The sequence below is a fragment of the Pseudorasbora parva genome, chromosome 21, assembly GCF_024679245.1.
Source record: "Pseudorasbora parva isolate DD20220531a chromosome 21, ASM2467924v1, whole genome shotgun sequence".
NCBI classification, from domain to species: domain Eukaryota; kingdom Metazoa; phylum Chordata; class Actinopteri; order Cypriniformes; family Gobionidae; genus Pseudorasbora; species Pseudorasbora parva.
In genome coordinates, this window is record NC_090192.1 from 37,135,204 (window position 1) to 37,159,123 (window position 23,920).

At 36.8% G+C, this 23,920-nt stretch overlaps 1 protein-coding gene and 1 long non-coding RNA gene across 4 annotated transcripts in view; one reads left to right on the forward strand and one right to left on the reverse strand.

The window, feature by feature from the left end:
• ptprea (protein tyrosine phosphatase receptor type Ea) overlaps nucleotides 1-23,920 on the reverse strand; it is a 101,919-nt gene that overhangs the window by 51,815 nt on the left and 26,184 nt on the right. The window contains exon 1 of one of the 3 annotated variants that reach the window (XM_067430652.1): nucleotides 7,592-7,857. The exons of the other annotated variants lie outside the window; for them this stretch is intronic. The gene's annotated coding sequence lies outside the window, so the exon portion shown is untranslated. Of the gene's footprint in view, nucleotides 1-7,591; nucleotides 7,858-23,920 lie in introns of those variants that run through there. 3 annotated transcript variants of the gene reach the window in all.
• LOC137055880 (uncharacterized) lies at nucleotides 4,940-7,395 on the forward strand. The gene is made up of 4 exons (XR_010900108.1): nucleotides 4,940-5,035; nucleotides 5,114-5,229; nucleotides 5,365-5,459; nucleotides 6,437-7,395. It is a non-coding gene; the product is annotated as an uncharacterized lncRNA (long non-coding RNA).

Below are 23,920 nucleotides of genomic sequence, written 5' to 3' on the forward strand. Positions count from 1 at the left end.
AAAGCATAAGTTAGTCTGCACTCTGCACTAAAGAAGGAAAGTTTGGATGGCAGGTGAACTCTGATACCAAATAAGCATTGATGTATAACGTTAGCAACAAGTGCATGAATGTCAGCAATTCTATTTTAGTGAGCTAACGACATGAAGGTCCGGTCACCTTTTTAATGAAAATAAAATGTAATGTTAAATGTAATTCTATTTCTTAAATGGAATTGTGTTCTTTCTTTCTTACAAACTGTATGCAGGAGGACAGTCGCAGTGTTGCTGCTGAACATATCCTTAAGATGGTCGTCCATGGAGCTGATCGAGAGGATCCAGTCGATGAATGAGCATTAAGGAAAAGTGACCATTCTGTTTCAGCTGGACTATGCATGTGCTCGTCATTAAAGGGTTAAGTTAGTTCAGTTCAGCCTAAAATGAAATGTCTGTCATTAACTCCTCTCCCTAATGTCGCTCCACACCCGTAAGACCTCCGTTCATCTTAACACACAGTTTAAGATATTTTATATTTAGTCCGAGAGCGTATGCAAGTGTATGCACACTATACTGTCCATGTCCAGAAAGGGAATAAAAACATCATCAAAGTAGTCCATATGAGACATCAGTGGGTTAATTAGAGTCTCTTGAAGCATCCAAAATACATTTGGGTCCAAAAATAACAAAAACTATGACTTTATTCAGCATTGGCTTCTTTTCACCGTTTGAATCTTTATTTGAGGATTGAACACAAACACGGAAGAGAAGACAATGCTGAATAAAGTCGTAGTTTTTGTTATTTTTGGACTCAAATGTGATACATTTCATATTTGGCTGAACTAACCCTTTAATGTTAGTTATGCCACTGTTGGCTGCTGATGTTTAGTTGAACCATACATGGTTAATTCTACAGTTATTGTAAATTATAATGAATGTACCTTAACTACTTAATCAGTTGATGTGAACATTACTGATTTAATGGTTAATTGTAAATTTTGACATAATAAACTGTTCAACTTTATTGTATTTATGTGTGATTTGTGATAAATGTATTTGATGCAGAGAAAATTATTACATTTATTTGGTTTAAAATAGCAACATTTACATAATAATAGTGAGTAATATAAATTAATTCAACTAAGTAATTCAAAATGTCAAATGGACAAACATTATAAAATCTACTTAATTACTTCATAAGAGTAAATAATACAGATTTATAAAATTTACTTGATTACCTTTAATAAATACAACATGCTAAGTTAAATATAATTAAGTAACATTTACTTAATGTCTTTGCAAATGTTACATTTATAGTTAAGTACATTTTACTTGATATTGGCAAGTAAGTTGTACTTGATATCGCAGCAGTAAATTTTACTTAGAAAAACTGAGTGCAAATTGTTACAAAGATTTTATCAAGTAAATCTTACAAGTTGTTTTTATCAGTGTATTGTTGGCTATTGCCACAAATATACCCGTGAGACTGATCACTGGTTTTGTGGTCCAAGGGTCACATACAGTATGCTTAGGATTTGAGGAATCATTCATGTTTTTAGCACAAATAACGCGGGGCGAGTTATGCACTAAAGCACGGGTTTGTTGAAGTTTGAGCAATAGCGTCACTAATACCCAGTGCCACTATGACGTCTCCTCTTAACTTAATGCTCTCTCAGAACGAGTCCTGTTAAACACAACCATTTCAAATGCACAATTTACACAGGAATTCAACTTCACGCCTCGTTTCTCTCGAGCTCATTGTTGCTGTTTCCAATGGCAGCGAATACATTTAACAGCTCCTGATATTTCACCAACAGACGCCATCCAGTATTTTGTTCAAATTCAGCAGCCGCCTGACAGTCCATCAGATACAGATGGCTTTTTTAAAATTTAAACAGCTTTCGGCATCGCCACACACCGCAAAGCCCGGAGCCTGAACGCAGAGATGACTTCTGTGTGTAATGTAATCCCAGCAGCCCCTCTAGACGATGCCATACATGAATTTAAATGAGAGGGAGAGATCGAATGGAGTGGGAGGACGGATTGGATAAAGAGCGAAAAAAAGGAAAGACACTTGATAGACACAAGGAGGAGGAGGAGGAGGAGGAGGAGGGGGTGTCAGGCAGGGGTGGCAATACAATTTGTCTACCTGGGAAAGTACACAAAATCTTCAAGCTGGTGAACCTCTAGTCTAGCAACCGAGTGGGGTTACCAAGTTCACACATTCATGGAATAGTGGGTAATGTGGCCACATATCATTAGAAGTGCCTTAAAATTTACCATGGAATCGCAAGTGACAATTCTCATAATCTCATTATCTTTCATTAAAAACATAAGCGTGTCCTCGCTCTCAAAGACATTTATCTCTGCTGAAGTGTGCACCAACACAAGGACAGCAGGGCAACAAACTCAAGTCCCATCCTACATTTGTTCTAGTTCAAGAAGCCACTTTACTAGGATATACCTTACACTAGAGAACACAAAACAATAGCAATTTCCGTTCCATGCAACTTCACAATGAATGCATCATGCATTTATATTTCAAAAACTGCCAAGAATGACCGTGATAACAAGCAGATTACAACAGTTCCCAGTGTAAAATCATTCTAAATCAATATTAGATCTTAAAAGCTTAAAGCTCAAAATCTGTCATTTATATTTTTAGTTTGATACATATTATATATTATATTTATACACGCATCAACATCTTTTCTTCACTGTAAAAAATCCAACTTGCAAATTGTTGACTCAGTTTCAGATTTTAAGTTGAGTGGACAAATTTTTGACCACAATGTTGAGTTTACTTATAAGGACGATTTCACTGCAAGTTTACTAATATGTCGTCCACTGAACACAAACAAGTAAGTTGAGAAAACGTAATGTTTTAATTTATTCATAACTTCCCGTCATCGCGCATGCGCAGAATGTCAGCGCTGTATCTTGCACGGGGTTTCCTCCTTCAACCACGCTTTGGAAGGGACTGGATTTCATCTGGTTGAGGTAAGTTTTCTTTAAGCTTTATGAATAATTTAAGCTACATATATGGCACACCTTGTTTGTTAAATGTTAAAAGACTAAACTCATACTAAAGCATGTGGTGATTAGTTATCTTGTTTGTTATCTGTTATGTTCGGTGATCCTGTTAGCAATCTGTTAACATTTGAAGGTATATATCAACATATACAGCTAGAGTATGGCTGGATGGACTATATTTTTAATGGAGACTATATAAAATGTAGGCCTATTTTGCTAGAGATTGTACACGTAGCACAGTAACGTCTATTTAAAGCTTCACTTTGTAATAAACTTTTTTTATGTTCAAAATTTACGAAATAGATACAATGAGCAAGTACTTTATGAATCCATTTTTTAAACCGTGTTTTTGTCTTATTTTGAATCATTACGCTACACCTATAATACATGTTTATTTTGGGACTATTTTAGCTCAGTCGGCGTCGATGCGGAGTAGCACAATACTTTCGGCGTGACTCGTCCTCATAGACATAAACAGAGAGAAGTAGCTCCGACTACAATGTTCTTCCGCAAGACGCATGCACACCGTTTTGTTTTGATTAACGCGCGCCAAAAGTTACAGCTTCAACGTTATTGACAACTTAGACAAGTGTGAGGAAACATGCTTGAACGAGAAAAGAATAAGAAGGACGTGCATGATGTTAAAAATGTTAAAGACAGCATGTAAGTGCTAATCTTTTGTGTTTATTGCAATTTGATAGTGAAACATATACCCAATTTTGTCAAAAAGCTCACAGTGGGTAGCATTACCTTAAACACAGTAGGTTATGTCTTAATTGAACATAAATAATTTAGTGAATCCAAGATGTTTTAGTAGGATGTATTTGATATGTGCTTTAGCTCTTAAAGTGAAAGCAATCTAAGTACCTGCCGTCTTGTGTATATATTGTTACTCAAACAACAAGACAACATCACTTAATGCTCTTTTGTATCTTTATAAATACATTTATATTTAATTAATACAGTGAAGACTGCATTGGGTTGTAATATCTTTTTATTATTCCATTTCTGTAATGCTACATGATAAATTAACATACTGTAACTGCTTTTGCGTTTGTTTTTGTATTTGTCCTGTTTAGAAAAGAAAAGAAAAAGCACCAACATCAAACATCAGTGATGCATTGACAAAAATCTGGCAGATGTGCAGATTTCAGGGTCTGTGCTGAGTATTACAGGAGAGCACCTTTTCCCTTCGTTGGATGAACACACATCTAGTTGTACAGAGAATGGAGATGAGATGAAGTTCTTACAACTTGAACATCAGGTAATTGTTTAGCATGTGATATATGTTTGATTAAAGGTTGAATGGTGTCATCGCTCTGTCAAGCTAAGTCCCATGCCTCTCTTTGGATATAACTTGGATATAACTTGTTCCATATTTGTTTTTTCTGTCTTTCAGTCACATACACTCTATTGTACTTGCTCAAAGAAAGGCCACAACTTTCAGAGGGACCTTTGTTTATGAGAGAAAAGTTTGGAAACATCCTGAAGACTTGCCTGGTAAGATGATGTGTGTCATCATCAGCATATACACTCATGCCTGAAATACTTCACCTGTTCACCTGTTTATCAGGTCTATTTTGTCAAAAAGCTCACAGTGGGTAGCATTACCGTAAACACAGTAGGTTATGTCTTAAGTGAACATAAATAATTTAGTGAATCCAAGGTTTTTTAGTAGGATGTATTAGATATGTGCCTTAGCTCTTAAGGGGACAGCAATCTATGTACCTGCTGTCTTGTTGTTACTCAAACAACAAGACAAAATCACTTAATGCTCTTTTGTATCTTTATAAATACATTTATATTTAATTAATACAGTGAAGACTATGCATTGGGTTGTTTTCACATTGTATTATTCCATTTCTGTAATGCTACGCGTTAAATTAACACACTGTAACTGCTTTTGTGTTTGTTTTTGTATTTGTCCTGTTTAGAAAAAAAGAAAAAAAAAGCAACAACATCAAACATCAGTGATGCATTGACAAAAATCTGGCAGATGTGCAAAAAATGTGACTTTTTGAAAGATCAGGTGAGTTTATTATTTTTAGATCTAAATGAAGTGTACACTTAATTTTTACTGTTATAACAATGTTTTTGTTTTTTTCAGGGTCTGTGCTGAGTATTACAGGAGAGCACCTTTTCCCTTCATTGGATGAACACACATCTAGTTGTACAGAGAATGGAGATGAGATGAAGTTCTTACTAGACCAACATGAACATCAGGTAATTGTTTAGCATGTGATATATGTTTGATTAAAGGTTGAATGGTGTCATCTCTCTGTCAAGCTAAGTCCCATGCCTCTCTTAGGATATAACTTGGATATAACTTGTTCCATATTTGTTTTTTCTGTCTTTCAGTCACTCCATTGTACTTGCTCAAAGAAAGGCCACAACTTTCAGAGGGACCTTTGTTTATAAGAGAAAAGTTTGGAAACATCCTGAAGACTTGCCTGGTAAGATGATGTGTGTCATCATCAGCATATACACTCATGCCTGAAATACTTCACCTGTTCACCTGTTTATCAGGTCCTTTTAGGTATACAAACTTATCATTTGCTCTCTGTCAGCCAAAAGGCAGAGTAAAGAGACGAAAGCAGGGTACAAAGTCATGGTAAAAAATACTAAATTGAAAAATCATATTTGAATCTTTCTCAGTGATCAGTTTGATTTCATCTGAGAGCACAAATTCAACAAGTTGTTGTTGAATCAGCATTGTAATTACATCAATGCTGAAATGGCTTCTAACAGCACAGGTTCAGGTGTGGCAGTGTTTGGGCTTGGGAAATATAATATGTTTATCAGTTTTAGTTCAATGGCTGAATTTGAACAAGCTTAAAAGGTTAGTTCAACTAAAAATGAAAATTAGCCCATGGTTTGTTCACCCTGAAGTCAGGTGTATTGGACATTCTTCATATACGCAGAGTTAAATAAAAAATATCATGGCTCTTCAAAGCTTTATAATGGCATTGAATGGTGGTTTCTGTTTTGAAGTCCATAAAAGTGCATCTATCCATCATAAAAGTGTATCATTCATTCATTCAAGCGAAGTAGCGTGTTTGTGTAAGAAAAATATCCATACTTAAAACTGTATAGACTAAAATATCTAGCTTCCAACGGTATGCAAGTCAACATGCGCTTGTGTGTGGGGCAGTTATATGATGGATAGAATAGCTGATGGATGGGTAGGTAAAAATGCGCTTTTTAATATATAACTCTGATATAACTCTGACACAAAGAAAGTTATATACACCTAGGATGGCTTGAGGGTGATTAAATCATGGTCTAATTTTCATTTTTGTGAGGAACTAACCCTTTATAATCAGGGCCACCTTTACTTTTCAAATAAAGTTACATGAGCATGTTTAGGAACACACTGAACACACTGTGGTCCACTGGAAAATCCCTAATTTTATGCTTATTTCTATTGCAGGACATAGAGCCAGGATAAAGGGAGAAGATGAGGATCTTAACCATCTTTGAAAATGATGCCACCATCCACTCAAACCCAAATATAAGGTGCCCCTCTGTAGTACTAAGAGCAGATTGGACCAGGTAATGTGCAATACCTTTGCTGCAATTGTTACTAAATATTTTTTTCAAAAGTGTTTAATGTTCTTGACCCCCAGTGCTCAGCAAGAGTCTGGTCCTTAAAAAAATTGCTGCAGTCTTTATGGATAATCATAAGGTTGAGCATTTATTTATTTATTTCAGTTTGTACTCTAATTTAGTGCATAATCTTTTTTTGTTTATAAATATTGAAGAGTGGAGTAGAAGTTCATCACCTTTTAATGTACCTATTGGAGACAGAAAATGCTGTTTTGCAGAATTGTCAATAAAATTTTTCTGTAATGATGGCAATGTATTTTGTATTGTGTTGTATTTTCAGTGTGGTTTGTTCTGGCTGTATTTGGATTCTTAATGTGGTGGGTACACAAGTATCTGGGTTAGATATTTGAAGAAAGTTGAACCAACTTACAAAAAGTACAACGTTGAGTTAACTTAAAAAAATAAAGCAACCAGCTGCAAAGCATTTTTGAGTTTACTGAACTCCAAGACCTCTGAAGTTGTGCTAACTTGTTTCTTTGAGTTGGACTGGTAAGTTGAAAAAGTTGAACCAACTTTTTGGTTTCAAAGTTGAACCAACTTACAAAAAGTACAAAGTTGAGTTAACTTAAAAAAATAAAGCAACCAGCTGCAAAGCATTTTTGAGTTTACTGAACTTCAAGACCTCTGAAGTTGGGCTAACTTGTTTCTTTGAGTTGGACTGGTAGTTAGATGGACTTACTGAGTAAAGTATAATTAACTTAATCAAATAAGTTTAGTGAACTTTCAAAAATGATTTGGCATAACTTCAACCACTGAAGTTGAGTAAACTCAAAAATGCTTTGCAGCTGGTTGCTTTATTTTTTTAAGTTAACTCAACTTTTTTTTTTTTACAGTGTTTCATATCATGACTCAAAGGCAGCACTAATATAATACTTCCAAAAAACTCCATGGAAATCGGCGTAACATCAATAAACACACGTCTCTGAGCCTCTCGGTGTGTCTGTGTCGTCCCTGGTGAGCAGAAAAATGTCTGTGTAACCTTTAAAGAGCAGATGAAAGGACGGGATCTCTGACGGCCGATGTCCTGCCCGTGAACTCCCTTGATGAGCAGAGAATAATATCTGATCTCCTCCAGCGGGTCACATCTGATGCTCTCCACAGTGAGTGTCTCTCGTGCTGGGGTTCCGCGGGACCGATTTCAGCTTCAGCTGGATGATAACAGACTCTCGGTCTCTAGATGTGACAGCAAAATAGGTCTAACGTCCTGAGCGTGGAGCACACCACTGGAGCGGATCGTTCGTAAAGGCAGATGCAAGTTGTCAGCTTCGTTCGCATCCTTTTTATGGTGTAAACCCTGTTTATCGGCCTAGAAAAGTGGCACCTCACTTCACAGGCCAACTTTACAGCTCAAATTTCACGTTTTTGCAGAGCGGAATTAAATGCAAGTGCATCAGCAAAAAGAAAAAAGAAATAGAAGAGATGTGAAATAAATGTGTGGCTGGGAAGCTTTAAAAATGACAAATACCACAAAAATAAGTGCAAATTAAATTAAAAGAATTGACAAAGATGTAAAATGTGTACTTTGAATGCAATGTAAGTCGCTTTGGATAAAAGCATCTGCCAATTGCATAAATGTAAATCAATAAAATAAAATAAATAAATAAATAAATGTTTTAAATAAACGAATAAAATAGCATTCAAAAATGGCCGGGTGAGTATCGTCCAAACAAACAAGCTTTGAATGATAATAGCACATGAGTTATTAAACACCAGAGTCGATGGGTCAGGGGTTTGTTCAAATCACCAATGCAAAATATGAGCAATAATAATAGTGATTCCTGTCTTCACAAGCACCACTAATACATTATACAGTCAGAAAAGAAAGATTTGAAGAGCTATTAAATGTGCAAAGGCCATTTGCGCTGCTATTTCATGAATGCATAATACTGCTGAGACCCACACTGCTCTGTGTGACCCGTCTCATCCAATCACCTTTAGCCTCTCCTGAGATGCTACACATCCCTGAATCAAAGAAGAACTACTGCTGCTTTTTTTTCCAGACAAATCCATGAGCCAGGGCAGTTTCACTTCCACTGTATCTGTACCCGTGTGCTTTAAAGGCGCTGAGTGAGTCCCTGGGCAAAAATCGCACTAATTAGCAGCGTGTGTTCTGCCAGACAGTCTTCTAGCACTGAGATCAGGGTTTATATTTAAAACCTCCATTAGCATGCGAGATATCCGAGCAAAACGCGGCTACATTTTACCAGGATTACAGGAACGGTCCTGTAAATACTCCACAAAGCCTCTTTGAATGAAAGTTTAGTCATGTAACGTGCACATGTGCGTGACCCGCGCATTTGGGTTTAACAGTGATTCAGAATGGATTTATCAATAGCCGCTCCTTATGTGACTCACTCATATTCACAAGAGCTGTTTCATATGAATGTTTTTAATTCAATTATTCCTGGTTGTTGTTCCTCCTGAAAACAGCCCCTGCATGTTGAGACTCATCTTATTACGACTTACCTTGCCCGTGCGAAATTATATCTAATCTTATCAATCCTCGCAGAACTAAACTAGCTATTCTTAATAAATGACTGCTGTCTATTAAATCAACTATTTGGGTGATTAATGCGATTATTTATCAGATAAATTACAAAGAAAAAAAGTTCACTCACAAACTAAGAAAATCAGGGCTAATTTCCTCATAATAAGATGCGTTTCACAACATGTATGTTATAATTCAGGACATCATTTATGAAAATATCACCTTTAGACTACTTTAATTTAACTAGCATAAAGCATTACAGATAAAAACAAAAAATACAAGGGCGTTTCCTACATAGTTCATCTGCCTCGAAAAGCAGACCCTCATCTAAAGGACTTTACATCGCATTTTTGTACAGCAGAATTAAATGTAAGTACTTCAGCGAGGACAAAGAAAGACATAAAAATGCTTTAAAATAATAATAATTCATTAATTAATAAATAAAATAAATGCTATATAAAATTAAATATGCATAAAAATTAAATATGCATAAAATAATAATAATAATGCAAAAAAATGCATTCAGTGAATATTATTTGGAATTATTTGCTATTACAGAACGCTTGCCCCGTTTAATATAGTTTGTGCATTACTGTACACATGAAATGTTCTCAAACCGAGCGACGAGTTAAATGATTGTCTGTGGACAGCATATAAAACAGCTCGAGTAAGAGGCACTGTGGCGATTGAAACTGTCTTCAGCACACAGAAAGCTGCCAACACGTGGTTTATCAATTCCCCATTGGTAGCGCTTGAAATATCGCTTCTAATCGCGTGTCTTTTTCCTAGCCAAAAGAAACGAAGGACGGCCTGGATTCAGTGCCCTGATTTTAACTGTCTGTCATAAATAAGGGCAAAACTTTAATCATTAATAGCCTGATTTCCCACTTCGAAATAACATGCATATCTGATTACCAAATTACCACAAACCAAGCAGAATGAACGCACTGACACACAAATCAAGATAACCTAAATGTCCAATAGAAAACCGTCTTCTCTCACTCTCTTCTGTTTTCTTTCCACTTAACTGTATTTTCTTTTCCTGGTGTGCGCTTCCCTCTCTGAGCGGGCATCTGTTTCCTGTCAGCGCAGTATTAGGTTATAAAAGCATATCTCTGGGCCGCAGCGTGCGTTGATGATACGGCTGTGTTCTCATCGTGTATCATAGATGGAAGACAGCAGGACAGACAAAGCCAGGATTCTGCGTCGGCCGTCGGGAGGCAGACGGGTATTAGAGAATATTATGTGACAGCGATGCGATCTATGGCAATGGCTGGGAAAGAGACGCGGATCTGATGCGAGATGAGCCTTTAAGACTAAACTAAACAGTCAAACAATCAAAGTCCAACTCGAACTTCAGTACTGAAGACTGAAGTTCAAATAATATATATTAAAGAATACTATATTAAATATAAACCATATATATAATTTATTTTTATTAAATAAATAATGCAGTGCACTATTGCAGGGCATTGGCAAAAACCTTAAGCCTTGTCCATCTATAGCTGGTCAATACTGCAATCCCCTCCAGAGTCCCTGAACACTTCTCCTTCAGCTCACTTCCTGCGATCGCTCTCTCTTCCTCTGCTTTCTTCCTCTCAGATGCTGCACATAAACAGCCCCAGTGGAAGAAAGGCCTGCATTGTGTCCACTGCACCTGGGCTAGCCCGGTCCGCGTGGGGGTTTTGGACTCTGGTTACGGTCCAATCTCTGAGTCAGAGCCACAGAGCCGATTCTCTTTGAGAGAGCATCCCACATCTGTTCTGAAAGCCAGGATGTTTTCTGATTTAAAGAAAGGTTCAGCCAAACGTTAGAATTCAGTCAACCTTTACTTACCCTTGTGTCGTCGTTCCAAACCTGTGTAACTTTCTTTTTCTCCGTTGAACGCACAAAAAAATTAAATAAAAATAAAAATAAAAAAAATAGCTTGAGATGTTCTTTCAAGTTTTCATTTTAAAAAAAGGAAAAAAAAGACTGTCATGCAGGTTTGGAATAACATGAGTGTGGGTAAAGGATTATTTTAATTTATAAGTGGCCTGTCCCTTTAAAAGTGTGCTTGCCTAGCATACGTATGATTTCTTAAAGGCTTTGCTGCAGTGTGTGAGAGTGTAACTGAGGTGAGGGAGGTAAAACCGCAGGGTCTCATTAATCACCTGCGCTCTGCCTCCTGCCTTCTGCCGAGCAGTTTTGTATTTTGGCTGAAGCTAAAAATAGATATCCTTGGCAAATTGTGAGAGAACACACACACCTGTCACCTGTGATTCATTTACGAATGTAAGTACACAAACAAAAATGCACACACACTCCTTTTCACAAACATATAGGGGCCAAAATGAGCCTTGGCAAAATTGTGAGAGAAAACACACACACACACACACACACACACACACACACACACACACACACACACACACACACACACACACACACACACACACCTGTCACCTGTGATTCATTTACGAAGGTAAGTACTCAAACAAAAATGCACACACACTCCTTTTCACAAACATATAGGGGCCAAAATGAGCCTTGGCAAACAGCAAATGTAAATAAAATTGGCTTGAGTAAATGAAACCAGCTGGTCAGCTTTTTTAGGATTTTTAAACTAACATGATTTAAAGGGATACTTCACCGCTTTCTATATCAAACTATGTTACTCCCTTAACTAAAACAAGTTGATACATACCTCTCTATGAGTGTGTGCACTTAATCTCTCTGACGCGCGGTGACGATCTGATAGCGTTTAGCTTAGCCCACTAAGCCCAGTTCATTCACTATGGTACCAAACAGAGATCAAGTTAGAAGCGACCAAACACCTCCACGTGTTCCCTATTTAAATACAGTTACACCAATAGCTGAACGATGTTTGGTGGCATAAAATAAAACGTGGCGCTTTTCTAATCGGATTAAAAAGGAGAACTATAATGTATGGTGGAATAGCACTTCTGAGAGTACTTCGACTTGGTGCAGTAAAAAGTCCCGGCCGAAACATCTTCCCTCACATCTCCCCCTCACCCCTATTGATGGAAATGAGAGAGGGAGTGGGAGATGTGAGGGAGGATGTTTGATATTATATATATATATATATATATATATATGTGTTGTCACGATACCAAAATTATGACTTCGATACGATACCAGACTAAAATATCGATATATCGATACTAAATCGATACCACAGTAAAAAAAGAAAAAGAAAAAAAAAGAAAAGAAAAGAAAAAAAAGATAAGATGCTTAATATGACAACAGAACTTGTTATTATTCATTGTTATTTTTTACTAAAAATTCATGTGGCCAGCATGTTCCTTAGGGTTGGGCATCGTTTTGATTTGAACAATTATTGATCAATTACTATTAAAATTCTCAAATTTTTGCTATTTTTTACAATGGGGTAACATAATTGTGTTGCAATAGCTTACACACAGCACAAGGAAGCTTGATTTCGAATGGTGAATTGAATTTTAAAAGACGAGTAAACAGTAATAAAATAAGAACAAATAAACAGATTACAAACAATAGCACAAATAAATGCAATAGAATAGAAGATACAAATTAAATAGACTGCTTTATTTTTTCAGGTAGGTCTAACATTCAGATAAGAAACTGAATTAAAAAAAATGCAAAGTAATTACATTTAAAACAACATTGGATAATGTTCTTTGTAAAAAAATTCAATAGCGTACAGATGAAACTATTAAAGTTACACAAGTTGATCAGTCAAGAGCAGTTGATCGTTTGTCTTTTTGAAGTTTGAATAACAAATGACTGCGGTCCCTTTAAGACTAACGGACGCATGGATCCTAAACACTGTTCCTGTTACTCGTTCTTCCTGAACTGTTTGCAACTGTGGTTACGTTAATACTCTTCCAGGTGTGCACTGATAATTCTTTGAGTGTATTTGACCAATAATAAGTTGGAAAAAGAAGCAAATGTTTGCACGTGTATCATGTCAGAGGCGGCTTTATTACGGTAGGCTGTGTGTGTGCGCTTCAGATGTGAGCACGAAATCTGCGGGGATTAGTAGAATTAATTTATGAGCAATCCCGCGCGAAATTCAAACCGATCACACATGAGGAATGAGGAAAAAGTCCAGCAGAACGCGTGTTCGTCGTGCTCAGAGGTTAACCGGGCTGAGGGAGAATATGCCGGTGTGTGTCAACTCGCTTTCGGTCGGAGAGGAGAGCGCAGCTGGTATCGATACTGTAAAAACTGAGAATTGTATCGTTTCAGATATTCCAGTATCGATATATATCGAAATATCGATATTTTTGACAACACTAATATATATATATATATATATATATATATATATATATATATATATATATATATATATATAGTATGTATTATTATTTTAAACTTTAATATTAATTTATGCAATTGCAATGCCTTGGTTTTAGTGCATAAATTCTGTCATAGTCATAAATATTGACGTCAAATGCGGAGATTTTCTTCACTAATCAGCGTTTTGTAAAACCACGCATGAAAAATGAGAAATCTAGCCGATATAAAATTTTCCGTGCATTAATTTAAACTAAACAAAAAAGTATAAAAGGGCTGTTCGATATTCTCTTTATTCCATTACAAATAGGAAATGAAATGATCAGATGGTGCTCCGTTCATCTTTTCTGGCATCCTTTACTCTTCCCTGATGATGACCTCTGGACTACTTTCTGTAAGATCTGAATTTCTTCTTCATCTGAAATCTTAAATCTGTATTTTAAATTTTCCAGTCTATTCATTCACAACAAAATATCTGCTGTTTGAAAATACATGTCTGTACAATTTCAAATGTTTTATTTTCAACATTTAAATATTCTAATTCAGTTCTATGTAAAATGCAACATATTTAATTTTGTTAGATTACACTTGTCAATAATTCAGATTTATACAATTCAAATTCAGATAATTTTGTCATATTTCTAGCTTCATAAGTACCGCGTTTATTATGCTAATGTTTAGTGCTTTAGCATTTCATTTAACCCTTTTCTCTTTAACCCGTTTTAGCTTTCAAGTGATGTATAGTTTGTGATAGTTGATTGAATAGTTTGTGTAAAACATCCGGTGGGGGGTTAACTGGTTAAAGGGCGCTTTAGTACTATGCATCTATCGGTGGGTGCAAAACATGCACACACTCTGCTTGTTACACACACATGGGCAACACACAAACATAAAATAAAATAAATAAAAGGATTCCTCTCTGGAGATGCGTTCAGTTAGCCTAGAAATCTAGACGCACCCTAGCGGCAGCAAATCTAATCTGCCCGCGAGTGTCGTCTAGCAACTCTCAATACCCTTCTGAGCTGTAAACGCCAAACTCTTGTCGGGCCAATCACATCGTGTATAGAGTCAGTGGGTGGGGTCATAATGACGACGACCGAGTTGCGTTTGCGTGCTTCTAGTAAACACAGAAGCTGGCGAACGGCGGTCTTTCGAATCAGCTTTGACCACGACTCTGGAAGACTTGGAGTTAAGCTTTTCTCTGAGAAAAGAACAAAGAACGGCACTGAAGTCATTCTTAAGAAGGGAAGATGTGTTCGCAGTTTTGCCGGCCGGATACGGCGAATGTTTAATCTATCAACGAGCTTACTTAAGGTTACTACACTGAGCATTACCTTTAATATCAGCTACAAATTATAAAACAGCTATCAGGAGTGCACCATAAGGAATTATGAATAATATAATTTACTTGAGAAGTGAAACCACATTTGCATCCACATGCAATGAATCTTTATATAAAGCCCAAATTGAAGCGTATATCTGGATACAGTCACATTCATTCAATAAAAAGTACTTGACATTAAGTGCAGTCCATTATTTTATATTGCTTCATATTCGTTTCTGTGATGCAGTCCAGCTCCGCTCTCACGGATGGTGTGAATAGTGTAACCTGTTAATAGTGTATAAGCGCCAAAATAAACATACGCTGCTTTCACATGCACATGATACAAGTCTAATGCTTTTGCTCTGGTCACAGACCACAGAACAAGAAAAGTCAAAAAACCAACACAACCCTCTGGTTTCTTTTTTCCTTCCTCCTCTCGATTCTCTGCCTTTATCAGTCAATCCTGTTCAGTCATGTCAAACATGCTCCAGCTGAAGGGTTTTATCAGCACACACACTATTGCTGACTCGAGAACTCACATTTAAATGGAAGATCTACCGTTATCAAGTGAGGAAGATGAAAAATGATTTTTTTTCTCTGAACACTTCAGATACTGTTAGTATTCGAGAAAAACCCTGATGCTCCACATGAATACTGTTGCAAAATAATGATAAAAAAATTATTTGTATAGTTTCCAACAAAAAAAAAAAGGTTCTTGTCCATGCAAATGTTGCGGCCACAATGCTAGAGATGGCTTTTTTTTTTCACGCTGAAGTTTTACACTTATAGACCAGAAATATACTTTATGCAACTCTGCAAAATGTGAAAGTTAGAGCTTGGCCAGTGTGTTGAAAGTATACACACAGAAATGTACATGCTTCAAGTTAGAATTTGCAACATATTCTCTAATATTTCTTCCATTAAATTACACAGAATTTTAATGTTGTGAGCAGAAGCTTTTCACCTTGACACGTGACGTGCAAAAAGATAAGGAGAAGGAGGTGGATGTGAAAAAAAATACTGTGACAGGTTTCATTTTGATTAATGTATTTACTAGGAACCTAAAACTCACCAGCCATGGAAACCAGGCTGAGCAAAAACAGACACGAAAACATGAAGGAGAGCACAGGTGTAATAATAAGATGCTTCAATTTACTTTCTGTAAGAGACAGTCAGACACTACGAGATGGTAAACAACCTCAGGCAAAGTGAATATAAAATTAACATTAGACTCGCCATGTTTTGGTCTGCCTTCTAAGCATTAAATAAAATGATACAATTAAAAAGTTAAATAAAATAATAAAAGACTACAGTAGAGATTAAAAATAGAATAAAATAAATAGAAAAAAGTAAAAATAGACAAAAAATAGAATAGAGTAACATCATTACAAAAATTAATATTCCCTATAGAAATATTTTGAATGACTAAAATTAATTATTTAATATATTTATGTTTGACTTTTTAAAATAAAATAAAATTATATAATAAAATAGTAGGGTAGAGTCATGATTAAAATAATAAATAATAGAATAGAATAAAATAAAATAATAAAATAAAATGTTATATTCCCTATAGAAATGTCTTAACTAATAAATAACTAATAAACTAATCTTAACTAATAAATAGCTCAAATTAATTATCAAATATATTCATTTAAGACTTTTTCGAACATTTTATAACTTCCTGATTAAAGTTTCATTTAGAAAAAAAGTGAACTTTGATAATACATATAGTCAAATAATAAATGTAATATATGATTTTAACGGGGGTAAATAAAGTAGCAGTGGAGTCAATTTATCTACTATTGTCCACATTATCCACAAAACCTGACAGATTCTGTGACATACAGTCTCTCTCTATTCACATTAAATCACTTTCTGTTTCTTTACTAGCACAAAAATTGCTTACCATCACTGGCATATCGCCATCATAAGCAGGACACAGACTATATTTCTCTCATCCTTGCATTTCTTTGAGAGTAGACCTGCAGGTCACCACTTCACAATCAGATCTTGTTTTGACAGCGACGAAAACAATGATGAATAAAATGAATAGCATAAAGGAAACTGAGTCATCTTTAAAAAGGACTGATGGACTAAAAAGAAAGCAGGGAATACAGGTGCCTGAAACAGTTTCACATAGATCTTCAGATACGGTCTCAGATCTGAGACACAAAGGCACCTCCAAACCCCTTCCAAGGGCCGCTAAGATGCTTTAAAAGCAAACCGATGTTTTAATTGCTGCATTTAGAGCAGTGCTGCATGATCTCCTGGGGGACCGTATTATTACAAACACACACTGAAAAGCCGGCGTGCCACTAGCAATGTTCAGTCGAATGCTTCATTTACCAATAAGCTTCACGTGCGAGAGTTAACAGCCGATGCCGACTCTCAGCATATTTGATATTAGGCATTATTATTATTTCAAGTTGTGCAGAAAAAAAAAAAAAATAGCAGAACTTATAGATAGTATGTAGATAAAAAAGAACTGTTTTGGCACAGGAACCAACAAGAAATGATGCCTGATAAAAGCAGGAACCCACAACTGCTTTTTTAGACACCTTATCTGAAACACTTGCTGTTTGTAAACCACATAACCACAAGTTGATTTCACTCAGAAGCAGCACACTTCCTTATCACGGTTTTATAATGTCTAACTGTATATACATCCAGAGCAACTCTGTGAGCCTTTTATCAGCTGGCAAGAATCAGACCCAGAATAAAAACGTACACAATTTTGTGAGCGACCTTTTGAAACAATTTTGCGGCATAAAATGCACACTTGCGGTGCAAAGTCTGGTCGGAAAAGAAGGCAGTACCTTATGCTGGATTCAAAAATACAGCAGCATCACGTGTCCTTCACAGTGACAGCAAACCCAGCACTGCAAACATTTTTTGTTGTTGTTGTGGGCTCCTGGTTAAAACATTAGCATTTGAGTATTGTGATACTTAGCATCATCTGCAAAACACTGCTGTCAGACACTGCGAGTGTTTGAGGCTTCACGTGATGCAGTGCGCTTCAAATCAGTTACTTGAGGCTCTATGATGCTGCCTCACAAGGTGGCTGCTGTCAATGTAGACTTTGGACATTTGGTTTTGGAAAAGAAAGTCGGAGGGTTAAAACTGCCAGGACACACTAGAGAAAAGTCCTCGACGCTACAACCCTTACAGGGGGGAGTGAAAGCCTTTTCTCAGATCAGCAGACCAGAGGAACTTCCTCTGGTTCCTAATCTTTCACACTGAGTCATTGTTTAAAGCTGACTCAGAATACGCCAAGCTCAAAAACGGAAGGAAAAGAGACTCATGACATCACTTCCTGTGAGCAAGCTAGCATTTGTGGTTAAACAGAAGAGAATATAAAATGAGTTGCTTGAAAAAACTACTAATTTGAAATTAAACTTTCAGACAGTTTAAACACATTGGTCAAGATACAAAACTAAGGTGGACTAGAACGTGGGTCTTTTTCCTGATCCAAGAATCTGTTCACTCAAATGAGAGCGAGTCATCTAAAGCTCTCAGAGATAATACCAGCCATGCTTTACACATAATCACATGTCAAAGACTCAACATGGAACCCGTGCGGTTGCCGCAGCTGCGTCTGGACCCTATGATGATTGTGACCATGTGATGATTTACTGCAAGGCATTTATAAAACACAAAAACAACACATTATTTTCCACAGCTACAATCAGTAAGCAAACTGTAAATGCAAAGTCATTATTTAAAAAAGTCTTGACATGAGGAATCAAATTTGCCTTGATCTTTTGACATATAAGAAGCCTTTGAATCATTAAAACTAAAAATGTCATGGCTTAAAACGTCCTCCTCGGTATGAACAAAGCATTTATTTAATCAAGCACCAAAAACAGCTCGTTTTGATATTGCGGGATCTGTGGTGTCACACAGGCAACTACATTTGCATATGACTGCCTCCAGAGCAAGACATTGACGAATAACTATTCATCATCACACCACAGGCCCGGCCCACAGGCATTACCTTGCCTATACGTGAGCGCTGTGTCAAAAGCAAATAGAACTTATTATAATAACTCACGCTGTCTACACTGCATACAGTATACAGATGCGCATTGAGTTTCTTATATACTCCACGCACTTAAGTCTGTCAAAAACAGGACAAATGGAAGAGTGAAAGAGCGTTTGCTTTGACTTGGCCAGTTTAAAAAGCTTGTTACAGACTACAGAAAGATCCCAGCATTGGAAACAAGTGGATGCTTTATTTGAATGGCTTCCCGGATCGCATCGGAGGATTATGTTTGTTCGGAGCATTTTATATTGTAAAAAAGGCACAGTATAATGGAGAGTATGCAAATAAACTTTTGTTAAAAGATGAAGCAGCAGCTGTATTGGATCTGATAGCAACTGCATCACAAACCACAAGTAAATTATTTCATAATGTTCTGTCAGAAAAGGACGGTTTCATGTGGACAGTGTTTTTAAAACACTGTGCTGTGGATGGGTGTTGATAGTGTTTCTGTGCAATGAATGACATTAGCCAATCATAAAAAAGGGTGTTTAGTGTCAAGCCTTATATGAGCCACCCCTTAAAGGGGTACTTCAGCACTGGGAAGATGAATCTGTATTTAAACTGGGTCATCAATGCAGTAGAAATGTGAAATTATTTTTGAATTTGGTGTCTTCTAGACTGAGAAAAGACAGAAAATGTATTTTTGTCCCATGGGGATGAAAGACTACAATTCCCAGAATGCTTCGCTGCCCTGTGAGGCCATTCCCAAAGCCACCAACTTGATTACAGTGACTGAGTTAGAGAAGACACTACAATTAAAAACTGAACGTGTCTGTTCAATATAATGAGTGAGTCACCGCGCGAGTATCACAGCTCTGAGCACTAACTGCAGGAGTGATGAGAGCTGAGGTAATCGCGACTACACTCGCGGCATACATTCACAACGTGAGTTCGATCTGGCGCGTTTCAGTTCATGCCTTTACAAGCTTAACTTTCATAGAAATTAATTTGAGAAGTTAAAAGACTTACATTGCATGCACACCATAGCTCCGTTTAAATGAGTGCCTGTAGCTGAGCTGAGCTCTCCCTGCAAGCTGAGTGTAATCTCCCATCCCCCATGCGCAGATTCATGCAGAACATGCATGAACATGCATTCAAAACATGCGGAAATGGCGCCCTCTGCTGGCTGTAGTCTTTAGCCTTTAGGCAAACATTCCTCCTATGATGCAAAAATCGTCAATTTGCATCATAGGAGGAATTTTTCCAGAAATAAAATGCATAAATCTCTTGTCTTAGGGAGATATGAGGGGGGAAAGCACAATCATTTGAATATACTCCAGGGTTTCTACTGATACAAAGCCATATGCTAATCGCTGAAGTAACCCTTTAAATACAGACAGAGGGTCAGAATGAGGGTTAAAAGTACTGTTTTGGGGGGGATTCTGCAAAAAAAAATGACATTACAAGTGAACAACAAGGAACATAAAATAAAAAAAAAACATGTCATGAACCCTTTAAGATGTGCTGCTTTTTCAAGTAGCAGTTAAAATGAGCTAAATCAACACAATTGCTATACATTTTGTCCAAACTTAATTTGATTGTGTTCAATCCACTTAAATATAAGTCGAATTGAAGTCAAACGTAATCTGTTTGTGTTGTGTTACATGAATGACATGTTACATGCATTAACTGAAACTGGGTGGGGCTTGTTAGTTCCCAGCATGATTTGCATATAGGCTAAATCAAGAGCAAGTAAATGTTATTTTATGTAAAAGTGTGTTTTGAGCATGTATAATACTAGAGTTCGTATGTATAATACACCATAAAATGCGTATCATATGCACGCATAAAACAGCGTATCATATGCACGCCAAAATGAGTTTTGGCGTATACATTCCACGACATTGCACACTCGTACTATTTATACAGATTTTTCATGAGATCCGGCTGCGTCACCTCAACATGTGGAATAAAAATGTAAGAAAATATGACAGTGGCAGGGGGGTTTTCAACTGCCACCCTAAAAGAAAGACCATTGCCACCCCAGCAGGCAGCTATGTGTATCCCAAATTCCCAATGCATAAAATATAAATTGTTCCTCTACCAATTTACATTAGCGGCGCTTCAAATGTGATGAGATAATAGCAATAAAACACGTCTTTCTATTATTGTGTAGTAGTCCAACAAATGACTGAACTGCTTAGATCTGCAACGCAAATAGTTTGATCACGAATAGATCGCCTGTTATACGTCCCAATGTTAACGGATTTCACAGAGTACTTACCCAACATGATCATCATTTCTGAGAGAAATTGTGAAGGTGAATGCAGATACAAACAAGCTCTCCGTTTAGGATTCGAAAAAATATAATCCAAGCTCCTTTGATGACGTGATGATTAGTTACTGTTTTTCATCTGTCCCTCATCGTCTAAAGGCCGCCCTGATGATTTCATTGGCCCGAACAGTTTCTGTTCGGAGATAATTACTCCTCTATGGAGCAAGGCCAGACCGAACTGCCCGAGCTAAAAATGTTGTGGGCGGGGCTAAATTCGGCTGGCATCCAGGATAATACAGGTTTGGAATGATTCGGAATAAGGGTGATTGAATATTTTTGGGTTAACTACTCAAAAGAAGAGACAGAGAATTACTACATTATGACAAACTTGAGCATGTGTGCAAATTATATACATTTATGCAAATCTACACCCGTTAAACCATAAAAAAACTCAATGTGTCCATAAACAAAGTCAATGTGTGCAAATTATATAAATTTATGCAAATCTACACCAGTCACACCATAAAAAAACTCAATGTGTCCATAAAAAAAGTCAATGTGAAGGTGCTGTGATTAACCAGTTGAATTATTCTGTTGAGTTTTGCTTTTTCTTTATATAAAAAACTGTCTTTCCTGGTGCAGCTGGAAGTGTTAGCTGCCAGAAAAAAGCAAGACAGCAGAGAAGTGAATCCAACCTGCCAAAAACACGAGACAATGCAGCCTTGAAGCTCACCACAGCAAAAAAAGATGAACTGTCTATTAAAGCAACAGTTCACCAAAAAAATTACTTTTCAGCATAGTCAAAGTGCCAGGTTTGATGATGTGCTACTGGTTCTTGTTTGGTATAAAGAATTGCAAGTTTGAAGCAGTGTTGTAATTGTTAATCAAAACTACAACTATTAAAAACACGTTCAGAAATTGAAATAAAGCTGAAATTAAATTAGATGATAAACTTAAAAGCTTTTAAGATCAAGTACTAAAATTATTCAAATTGAAATAAAAATACAAAGATACACAGAAATATAACAAAACAGATTCAAAATATGAATAAAGACGATATTACTATATAAATAATACTAACACTGTTTTTTTCAAAAACACAGTAGATAAAGAAAGGAAAGGATATGAAAAGCATGAGGATCCCTAAATAATGCCAACTTTCATTTTTTACAATAGCTGTTCCTTTAAGTGTGGGAGTTCTCAGATATCCCTTGGAAAATGTCCTTAAAAAGGTGTTCCTCAGGGGTGTACGCTAGGACATAGTATGCGTGTGCACACATGCCTCTACAAACATGCCTCATCACAACCATCAGCGTTACATCTTTGTGCATGGTTGCATCATGATTGCTCACACCTCTCGATCGCCTCGTCTGATCTGATCTGGGGTCTGTGATTATTCAGCGGTAATCTCGTGGTCAGCTGGTTGGCATGGAGACAGTTTCCCCTGGGAACAGACCTGTACACACTTCTCTGCACGGGTCCTGACCTAGACGAGTTCGCTCGCAGCATAGCAACACAAATGTCAGACCGTAATTATTGTCCTCTAATATCCTATTTTTAACCACTTCAGTACTCCTTCCATGCATCTATTGTTTTTTGTTTTGTTTTTTTGCCTGTTGTATCATCTGACAGTATAAGTAAAATCTATTATTTATTGTTATTACTATTATTATTATTATTATTATGTATTATCACTAAAACAAAAAGCAAAGAAAAATAAACTTCTGATGGCCCATTTTTGCAAACAACAACAAGATCAGGATATAATATATTTGAATGATTTAATCCAAAACATTTGTCCTGATTTTCGATTCTTAAAGTGGGGAAAGGTTTTCCTTTAGTCTGCGGGTTTGTTTTTGTTTTGTTCATATTTCCTTCATCCTGGAAATACACTTCCTCCATCGGATCCTGCAGAACTTTGTCTGATCTTGCTGATAAAGCGCCGTTCAGTCAAACACTCATCTGCAGCGATGTGAAATCTAGCCTGTGTGCAGTGAAGCAGCCCCGCATGCAAATGCAAGCAGTGAATCGAAACATGAGGTAATTGGCTTCTTCAGCAGCTCGTCTGCATGTTTATTATATGCTCGAGGTGTTCGGCTGATTTCATTGCGTTTCACGTTTACATCAACTCTAGTAAACCCTAAGAGCTACGCAGCATACTGAATACTGAGATTTCTTGAGCGGGAATGTTTCACTGGATAATCCTAAAAAAGCAATTTGCATGTGGGATCAGAAGTCTCTCTCTCTCTCTCTTTTAGTTTAGACTTCATGAGTGAAGTACTGATGCAACTAGATTTACTTAAGCTGTAAACACACACATTATTGCAAAAACACTGATATTATTTGCGTGAATTTAACAAATGTCCTTGTCACATTTAAAAATATTAAAAGATGAATATGGATTTATTGATTTTTTTGGTCAAAAAGTATTTGGGACGCCCCTCCAAATCACTGAATTCAGTATTACTCAGACTTGCAGACGCTTCTACAAACATTTGTGAAAGAATGGGTTCGCTCTCCGGAGCTCAGTGAACTCAAACGTGGGACCGTGAAAAAAAAATCTCAATACTAAATATTCCACAGTCTACTTTTAGTGGTATTATAACAAAGTGGAAGCAATTGGGAACAACAGCAACTCTGCCATGAGGTGGTAGGCCGCGTAAAGTCACAGAGTGGGGTCAGCGCATGCTAAGGGTCACAGTGCAGAAGTCAACATCTACAGACCTCCAAACTTCGTGTGGCCTTCAGATTAGCTCAAGATCAGTGCGTAGAAAGCCTCATGGAATGGGTTTCCATGGCTGAGCAGCTCATCCAAGCCTTACATCACCAAGTACAATGCAAAGCATCGGATGCAGTGGTGTAAAGCACTTAAAGCTGCTGTCCATAACTATTTTTTGTGTTCAAGAAAGAAATACAAAATATATATAATTATATAATCATTATGGTACACTTATA